This window comes from Benincasa hispida, chromosome 1, assembly GCF_009727055.1.
Source record: "Benincasa hispida cultivar B227 chromosome 1, ASM972705v1, whole genome shotgun sequence".
NCBI classification, from domain to species: Eukaryota; Viridiplantae; Streptophyta; class Magnoliopsida; order Cucurbitales; family Cucurbitaceae; genus Benincasa; species Benincasa hispida.
In genome coordinates, this window is record NC_052349.1 from 79,687,687 (window position 1) to 79,698,515 (window position 10,829).

Here is a 10,829-nt window from a genome sequence, read left to right on the forward strand (position 1 = left end):
AGAATGGGTTGAGGGAAAGGACATCGTAAGTTCGTCAATCTTGTTGAGGATGCAACTAAGGTTCCGCTTTCCCTTGGCTTACACCTTTCAGTGATCGGCCGCGTTCCCATATTTCTATGGTGAAACAGGGATGAACGTGGTGAACGCAAGGTTGTTTCCATCTCTGGAAATACTTCTTGCTTTAGTTAACGCATTCTTCCAACCTTCTTTCGAGAGGTGGAATAACATCTTCACTTCTGCTCTCACAGGTGAAGATGTCGTTGAGCACACGTTAGCTAAAATTAGCCGATTTTTTCAACAAGGATTAACTTACTTGCTTAATTCTTCCCCCTTATCCTGGGGGATTAGTTACATATGGTGAAGGAAATGGATGATGAATGTATGGTGAAGAATAGAGAGATGATGATGATATTAAAATCTAAAGATAAGCGTTTGTTACAGATAATGAATAAAAGATTAAAGACGAACACAGTTGATGAATAGAAAGTGAGAAAAAATAAGGAAAGCATGTCAATGTCTTGACACGGATCCCGATTAGAGACGATGTGCTTGCTGGCGTGTGGGAGGAATGTAGTGGAGAACTTTCTTCTCAGGCTTGTTTTCTAGGTAGAAGTGATCTTTGCACAGAGCTTCTCTTCGAGAATACGAATGAATTGCTTGCTCTAGAAACTTCCGTTTCGGTCTTGTCTCGTCTTTCTCCCCGAATTTTCTCTAAGTTGTCTCTTCAGACCAGCCTCCTTTCTTTGAAATTGATGTAGCTATTTATAGACCTTGACACCTTCTACGTCAGTGGTCCCGCTCTGAAAAGTTGCCTTTTCCTGCCATGGCTTGGTGGAAACGTCCGCTCTGCTCCACATTTAATTTGTCAGATCGTACAACAGAAAAGTTGTACAATTTCAGAAGTCCTTGCGAATGTGTCGCTCTTTTCACCTACGATCGATCGTTGCATGCGGTGCACTTACGTCGATCTTTTTATCGATTGTCGCATGCAGTGCAAATGCGTTGATTGTTTGCGTCCATGATCGATCGTCGCATGCGCTGCAATTGTGTTGTTCTTTTTCGTTCTCAATTGACCATCGCATGTAGTGCGAATGTGTTGTTCTTTTTGTCCTCGAGCGGTTGTCGCATGCGATGATCTGTTTCCTGCAAAACAAAGACTTGGACATTCCATTTTGCCATCGCAATAGGGTTAGTGGGTGCGCTTATGACACTTTACAACTTTTGCATTTCTAAGCCAATTTATATACGGTTGATGCAAATTTTTTCCTTCTTTTTGCCGCATAATCTAAATAAAATGATACTAATAATTGTATTTCTACAAGTTATCACCTTCACCTCTTAACGATCGTTTAGTCTTTGACTACGATCGTTTACCTACCCTTTCTTCTTCATCCTTATAGTTCTCGCCTAGTCCGATAGGATTTGATCATTATGGCCAAAGAATAGGGAAGTCTTGGCATCGATAAATTCAAAATTACAAATGATGCTCTGTTATGTAAGTAGATTTGGAGATATCTCGATGAAAATGATGGCTTATGGAAGGGTCTTATTAAATCCAAATATGATTCCCAAAGGGAAAGAAGATCTCTATTGTCTCCTAAATAAGTCTTTCTATGGACTTAAGCAATCTCCTATGTGTTGGTACAAAAGATTGAATGACTACATTGAGAGAATTGGATCAGAAGTCAATAGTCCATTACAGTCAAGCTATTGGAAGCCTTAGGTATCTAATGATATCAACTAGACAAGACCTCTCTTACAGTGCAAGCTTAGTAAATAGATATATGTCAAACCATACAAAAGATATTGGGAGGCCTCGAAGTAGATATTGAGGTATCTAATTTGGTCCAATGATCTCTCCTACAGTACAAGCTTAGTAAGTAGATATATGTCTAACCTAGGCCAAAAGCACTGGGAAGCCTCAAAATGGACACTGAGGTATCTAATTTGGTCAAAAAATGAAAGCCTAACCTATAAGAGTGCACAAGAATCAGAGTTAGAACTATATGGATGTTGTTAACTATGATTTTGCGAGACATCTAGACAAAAGACGATCTTTAACCTGTTATGCATTTCTATATGGACCTACTCTACTCAGTTGGAAAGCAACATTATAATCAATTGTGGCATTATCTATGACAGAAGTAGAATGTATTGCACTATCAGGATCAATTAAAGAGGATCATGACTTAAGTGCTTGATAAAAGACTTTAATTTAAATCAAAAAGTAGTAAAGATATATTGTTGCAACCAAAGTGGCATTCATCTTTCCAAAAATCCACAATACCACAGTCATACTAAATACATCGATGTTAAGTACCACTTTGCTCGTGATAAAATAGAAAAAGAAGAAGTCGAAGTACAAAAGGTTCATACCTCTGAAAAATGTAGCTAATATGCTCACAAAGCTCATTCTAAAGCTCAAGTTCTTTAAGTTAGTTGGCTTCAACCTACCAGAAAAATGGTGAAGACAAGGGTTGGAAAGACAAAAGATTGCATGTGTTAGAATCAAGGTGGAGAATTGGAGAAAAATGATTCATCATTATATTTTTAGAATCAAGGTACAAAAGTTTCATCCCTTAATATTTTGTTAAAAAAAAAAAAGCTAAACCTTCAGCATTATACCTTTAGGGACTAGTTTCTTTAAAATGTTATTGTGTATGAATGTGTGAAAGAAACCAATGGCTCAAAATTTCAAAACAACTCAACTCAATCCATATGATTTTGATTAGGTCAAAAGTTTAGATTGAATTACTTTTTCTAAAACACAATTAGAGTTTGATTCGGTTCTTAAACCCATGAAATTGAATCAACCCAATCTAACATGCCCATGATTATATGAAATAAAATGTTTATAAAATAACTCAAATTAACGAATTTTAAATCGCAAATGACGCCAAATAATAATGGTTAGGTTTATTTATGAAATATCATAATAATAAATAAATGTCCATTGCTTGTGTCCCAAAAGCATGTATCACCTTTCATGTTGTCCATATGACCTTGTGAATTATTCATGTGTTGGTATTCATGTAAGTCCACATCCTACTTGCCACTTTGCCTTATAAATGCGGCTTTGGTGGATCTTTAAAATCAACACATACATGGTGAAGAATTTCCACTTCAAAATTCCACTAATTTTCATATTATCCAATTTTATAAGTTTAGTTATTTTAATTTTTTAGTTATTTTATATTATATTATATTTATTTATTTATTATTATTATATAAATATATTATCATATTAATATTTTCTCCATATCTGTGTTCCCATTGTGCTCCACAAAATTTACAACACGTTATCAGCATGAGCTCTTGTCGTTTTCTCCGCTAAAGGTACGGTCCTAAAGGTAATGTCAGTTTTTTCCTCTTTCTTATGATTGATAAATTAAATGTTACTTTACATATTTGATATCTATTAATTTATAATATAAATACAATATTTTGTAATAGTCTTACTATGAAAATATTACAAAATTAGAATTAATGGTAATAATTATTTGTCATTAGTGCTTAAATGCCAAAATACACCTTGGATGCCCATAAAAATATGACCAGAAAACAAGTTTTTCTTCCAAAGCTCGTTGTAAATGGATGCATTTGAGGCTCTAAATTTTCAATCAATATGTTAGAGAAGACATTTTTCTACTTTCGGATATGCTTCTACAAGTAGAAAATCGAGAGAAATATATTATAAAAGTATTTTGCACTCATCTGATGTCTTCTAATGGCTAAAATGAAATAACGAGTTATTGATTTATATATATATATAATAATATATATATATATAAATTTCAGCCAACTAGAGCAACAACATTCCCTGAAGTGAATACTGTGAATTTTAATAATCATGGTCGAGATCGAGGTCATGGTAAAAGTCATGACCGTGGTAGAGGAAGAAATAATTATTATTTTAGTGGTGGTCGTTCTAATCATTCAAATTTCAAAAGAACCACACAAAATAATGAACACAAAGGAAAAACTTCACAAGATAAGAATTCAAAAAGTGTTGAAAATAAATGCTTCCGATGCAGAATGATTGAGCATTAGCCACGTACTGTCGTACGTTAAAACACTTGGTTGATCTCTATCAAGTCCCTCTGAAAGAAAAAGAGAAAAATGTGGAAGCAAATTTTTCATATCAGGATAATGATATATTTGACCCATCCCATATGACTAGAGATGTCCACGAGGTAGGGCAGGGACGGAAAAGCTATTCTCGTCCCCATCCCTACCCCCTATACCATTCCCCATCCTTGCAAATTTCCCCGCGGGGATTGGGTTACCCGTTGGGAAAAATTCCTTGCTTTTTAATTTTTTCTTTTTTGTTTTAATCAAATATAAACTTTTTCAATACAATTTTAATTGAACCAAAACATTTCTTAGTGCAAATTTCAATAGAATATTATCAATTTTTCTATTAAAAACATTTATTCATAATCCATCAAGTATTCTTATTAAAATTCAACTTAAACTTAAATAATAAAAACATCCATTAATAATCCATCAATTATTCTCATTAAAATGCAACTTAAACTTAAATAATAAAAACATCCATTCATAATCCATCAATTATTCTCATTAAAATTCAACTTAAACTTACATAATAAAAACTTCTGTCCATAATTATTTTAAGAAAAGTTACAATATGACAACAACAACATATTTGTTTAAGACACAACATGACAATAATATAGCCAAACCAAGCCGCCATCAACGAATTTCAGCCAACTGTGTAAGGGATGATTCCTGAAAAAAAACACAAATATTGTACATATTAATATAAATCAATATTAAATTAATAATAATAATAATACACAAACTTATAACTTACATATCTAGATCTTGATCCTCAAGAACATTTTACATATCTCGATCACGATAAAAGAGACTCATCCAAATAATGATCCAACTCTGATCTTACATTATTAACATCATTTCAACATTATTAACAAACTCTTCAAACTTGAGACATCAATCTTTCCTATTAACAAAAGCAGTTAAACTACTACTTCCATCTCGCCTTGAAGTCGAAGAAGTACTAATTGTAGATATAGAACATTGAGGCTCTTCTATTATTCTTGAATTTGAACTATAAAACTTCATCAAATCACAACACAAGTCTCTAACGCATTTAATTTCAACAGCATGAAGAGATCCATAGATTTGAGGAAAATAAAACTAGATCAATCTCATCTTAAATGTAGGATCTAATACTGTAGCTATTGCCAATACACCATGAATCACACTCCAATATTTTTCAAACTTAGCAATCATTTTTATGCCATTACTTATACCTCCTCAACATCAGAGTTAAGCCACTTAGAAAATTCCAACCTAATTTCACAAACTTCTTCAAAAAAGACATTGGAGATTAGATAACTTGACCTAGAAAATAACTCAGTCATCAAATAAAGTGGTAATAATCTATCACACATTTCTTTTACAAAATTCCAATTAGTATCTGAAGGAAGACAAGTGTATAGTGGTTCACGTTGTTTTAGACGAGGAAAAACATCCTTGTATTCCAAAGCAGTTTTGAGCATCACAAAGGTTGAATTCCATCTTGTAACACAATCAAGACTTAGTTTTTTAGTGCATGGAATTTGTAATTGACAAACTTCCTCAAATTTTTCCTTCCGTTTTGCAGAAAGAGTCTAGAAATTAACAGTACCTCTAATCTTCTCTATAACATCCAAAATTACAGCCAAAGCATCTTTCACTATCAAATTCAAAATATGTGCACAACAACGAATGTGAAACAAACTTCCATGCCACCACAATGTTCTTAAATCTAACTTCCTTAATAAAATGTCAACCATTACATCATTTGTTGAACAATTATCTACTGTTAAAGTGGATAATTTACGATCTATGTTCCAATAAAAAATACACTCCATTAATGTTTTAGAAAGTAACTGTCTTGTATGTGGATGTGGCATGTGTACAGACCTAGTACAGTAGTATTATGTAATAATATATTAAAATGAAAACTACCAAATGAACAAAAAAAATACATAACAACATAAAAGATTTAGATTACCTTAAAAGTCTGCTTTGCAGGACCAAGAATCATCAATAAAATGTGCAGTGATTACCATGTATCCCTTCTTCTGGCTAGACACAGTCCACATGTCCGTAGTAAGAGCAACCCTACTTCTATTGTTTTCCAAAAACTTCATTGTTTTAATTCTATCTTCTTCATAAATTTTTATCATATCTCTCCTCATCATGGTTCTTGAAATCATCTTAAACAATGGTTGAACACCACTAAAAAACTTTCTAAATCCTTTGTGTTCAACCATGTTTATTGGATATTCATGTAAAATTATAGCACAAGCAAGATCTTTCCTAGAAGCTTCATAATCAAAGAGAGTCGGATTTAGGACTACTTTTCCTTCATTGGTTTTAGTGGGTCTCAAACATGATTGCCTAATGTCTCTTTGTCTCCGTAAGGGACAAATTTTGAATAGTCATGTAAATGCTTTGTCCAATTTTTAGATTCTCCTCATAATTTTTTTCCACAATAATTACATATTGCTTTCATGGTGTCATTTATTTTTTGTCTTTTATAATGATTCCATACTACTGACATCAACCCATTACTTTTTAGTACATCCCCATTATCATCGGTATCTAATGTAATAGATATAGATTGATCATTACCACTAGAAACACAGTTTATTGGGGCTGATTCGCTCATGTTCATAAGTGTTGGAGTTGAACCACCCTGTTCTAACTCATTATTATTCGATAGAGTAATCTTCAAATTTCACCTACAAATAATCAAATAGTAACAAAACAATCACAAAATTGAACAACAAAAATCGAATTTGTACATCAACAATCAAATTTGTACACTAAATCAAATTTGTCCCTTAAATCAAATTTGTATACCAAAAATCAAACAACATAGTAACAAAAATCAAACTTGGTATGTAAGAACCAATAACAATAAATCATTTTTATCTCCTGCACACATTAAATTCAAACATAATCAGAACGGCCAAGGATGATTCAATTTCGGACATACAAAAAAACAAAATCAGATTTCTAACAGATCAGATTAGAGATCAGACATACCAAAAATCGTACATACCTTCAGATTTCTAACGATTCAGACATGCCAAAAATCAAACAAATAACTATAACTCATTTTATCTTCTACACAAATCACAAATAAGATCAGAAAGTGGAGATTCAAATTTAGACATACCTTGAAACGAAAAGACGTCGGCGAAGCTTCAGACAGCAGATGTAACAGAAGAACACCAAGGAAGACTGATCGAATGCCACCAAGGGAGCAAGTTTGGTGGATGGGTGGCAGACTAGAGTTTGGTGGGTGGGATGGCCGATTGGGTGAGGCCGTGAGCGTGAGATGAGAACTCGAGTCAGTGCTGCACGAGGCGTGACTCCTGAGAGGGAGAGGTGACGTGAGGGAGAGGAACTCGAGTCGGCAGTCGAGAGGGAAAGTGAGGGTAGAGGTCACGTGAGGCGGTGATTGTGAGGGAGAGGGACTTGACGAGGTGAGGGTAGAGATGAGTCAAATCAGCATTCGACAGTCGACTGAGTCGCTGACGTGAGGGAAAAGAAGGGACTAGGGGCAGAGGTGAGGCGGCGTGAGGGAGTGGTGTGTTGTGACTATACTTTGAGGCATGAGGGACTGATGAGGCAAAGGGAATTTATTAGTTAGGGTTTTATAATATATATATATATTATATATAATTAATCCAGGGCGAGGTGGGGACTTAGGGTGGGGTAAGGGTCGGGGTCGGGGCCGAAAAATATATTCTCCGTCCCTGGCCCCAAAATGTAAATGGGGAAAAAAATTCCCCCCCCCCCATTCCTTGTGTATTGGGGATTCCCGCCCATTCGAGCAGGTTCCCTTGTGGGGCCCTAGCCCGTGGGTTAAATGGACATCTCTACATATGACAAATTTGGATGTAGCGGGCTTCTTTGAATCTCTTGAAGAGAAAATCGGTAGAATTGATGGAACAACATGTGTTTCATTTGACTTTGAAAGTATCTAGATTTAATGTTGTTTTTTTTTTTCATGTCCATGTTTTTTTTTCCTTTTAGTAGATGTTAACCTTTGTATATTCCAAATGTTGTTTTTTTTATTATAATTATTTTATTTTAATTAAGATTTGGATCATTTTCATATGTTAGGTGACTCAAAAATGAGTAAAGAAGATCTATGTTTGGCAGACAGTGCAACTACACATACAATACTTACAAGTAGAAAATATTTTTCTAAATTGACAATGTTGGAAGCAAAAGTCAGTACGATATCAGGTTTTACAAACCTGATTGAAGGCTTTGGAAAAGCAAATATTATTTTGCCTAGAGGAATAAAATTTACAATTAACAATGCATTGTTCTCTAGTCAATCAAGAGAAATCTACTTGGTTTTAAAGATATACATTATAGTAGTTATCATATTGAGACTAATAGTAAGAATAATGTTGAATATCTATATATCATATCCACTGTCTCAAATAAAAAACGTATATTGGAAGAGTTGCTTGCTTTATCTTCTAGATTATATTATACTCATATACAAGTAATTGAAACATATGCAACAATGAACCTGAAGTTCATGAATCCAGACATATTTACAATTTGACATGACCAATTGGGTCATCCAAGATCTATAATGATAAGGAGAATTATTGAGAATTCAAATAGATACCCATTGAAGATCTAGAACATTCTTCAATCTAATTAATTCTCATGTGATGCTTGCTCTCAAGGCAAATTGATAATTAGACCATCACCAGCTCATGTGGGGACTGAATTACTTGCATTGGATTCATGGTAATATATGTGGACCCATTAACCCACCAAGTGAACAATTTAGATATTTTATGGTATTAATGGATGCATCTAGTAGATGGTCACACGTGTGCTTATTATCAAGTCGAAATCTTGCATTTGCAAGATTACTTGCTCAAATAATTAAGTTAAGAGCACAATTTCCTAATTATACAATTAAGACCATTCATCTTGATAATGTTGGTTACATCCCAAGCTTTTGATAATTATTGTATGTCAATTAGGATAAGTGTTGAACATCCGTAGTTCATGTTCATACACAAAATGATTTAACATAATCATTCATAAAATGTTCGCAGTTAATTGCTAGACCATTGCTTATGAGAGCTAAGCTTCCTACATCTGTATGGCAACATGCTATTTTGCATACAGTGTCACATGTACGTATTAGGCCAATATCTTATCAAAAGTACTTGCCATTACAATTAGCTTATAGCCATGAGCCAAATGTTTTCCATTTGAGAATTTTTTTTTTGATGTGCAGTTTATATTCCAATTGCTTCATCACAACGTACTAAGATGGGTCTTCAAAGGAGGTTTGGAATATTTGTTGGATGTGATTTCACATCAATTATCAAAAATCTTGAACCCCTAATTGGTGATGTATTTACTGTACGGTTTGATTGTCATTTTAATGAGACAAAATTTTCAACATTAGGGGGATCATTTAGATCCCCGAATAGATCAATGTGAATTTGAAATTCAAAAGATAATTCATTTCAAAATATAGCAAATCAGTTACCAAATGCATTTATAGATGCAAAGAAAGTAACTAAATCACATATACCAGTTGCAAAAGTTCCATCAAAATTTAATATCCCAACACAACAAATTATCATTAATGAGTCTAGAATACGCCAGCAGCGTGGTAGACCAGTGGGTTCCAAAGATAAAAGTCCTCGAAAACAAAAAATAATTAATAGTCTAAAAGACTTGGTTGAGGATGTAAATACCCATGAAGAAATCCTTGATATGACTAGTGAAGAAGGTGAAATACCTAAACATAATAATGAGATTCAATAAACTATGTCATGATAAGGAAAAGATGGAATAAAACCAATGTAGTTATTGACAACATTTTTGCGTATAATGCTGCTCTTGATATTATATTTGAAAATGAGGATCTTGAACTAAAAAATTGTTGAAGAATGTTGACATAGAAAAGATTGGCTTCAGTGGAAGGAAGCAATCAAAGCAGAATTAAACTCACTTTCAAAACATCAGGTTTTTAGACTAGTAGTCTAAACATCAAAAGGTGTCAAACCTATGGGATACAAATGGGTATTTGTAAGAAAAAGAAATGAAAATAACATGGTCACAAGGAAATGAATTCTCTGGTGGTGGATGCAATTACACTAAGATATTTAATTGGCCTGACTGTATGTGAAGATCTAGACATGCATTTTATGGATGTAATCACAAGATATTTATATGGATCTCTTGATAATGATATTTACATGAGCATCCTAGAAGAATTTAAGGTACCTAAAACATATAAATTGAATTCTCAGAAACTGTATTCAATAAAGTTACAGAGATCATTATATGGATTGAAAGAATTAAGACGAATGTGGTATAATCGTCCAAGTAGATATTTTTTAAAAGAAGGATATCAAAATAATTAAGGGTAATATAAAAAATGACAATCTCCTAAGTTGGACCATTCCGAAGTCTGAACATCATTTTATTCTGTAAACTAGTTCTCCACATTAATCAAGAGGCTAACAAACCTGCCAAGAACGGTGATAATGGTCAAACAACAATAATTAGATTCAAAAAAATTGCAGAACAAGGAGAGATTAATATTTATAGTTTCTATACTTTCAGTTTCATAAAAAAAAAAAAAAAATCAATGTTTATAATTTCATAAAAAAAAGATAAAATCAATACTTACAGAGAAAGGGTGTGGTTGTCTATACTTACAGAAACAATTTCACCTTCGCAAGCAGGAGCACGTTTCAGAACAAGCAAATACCGAACCCAAAGATCACTTA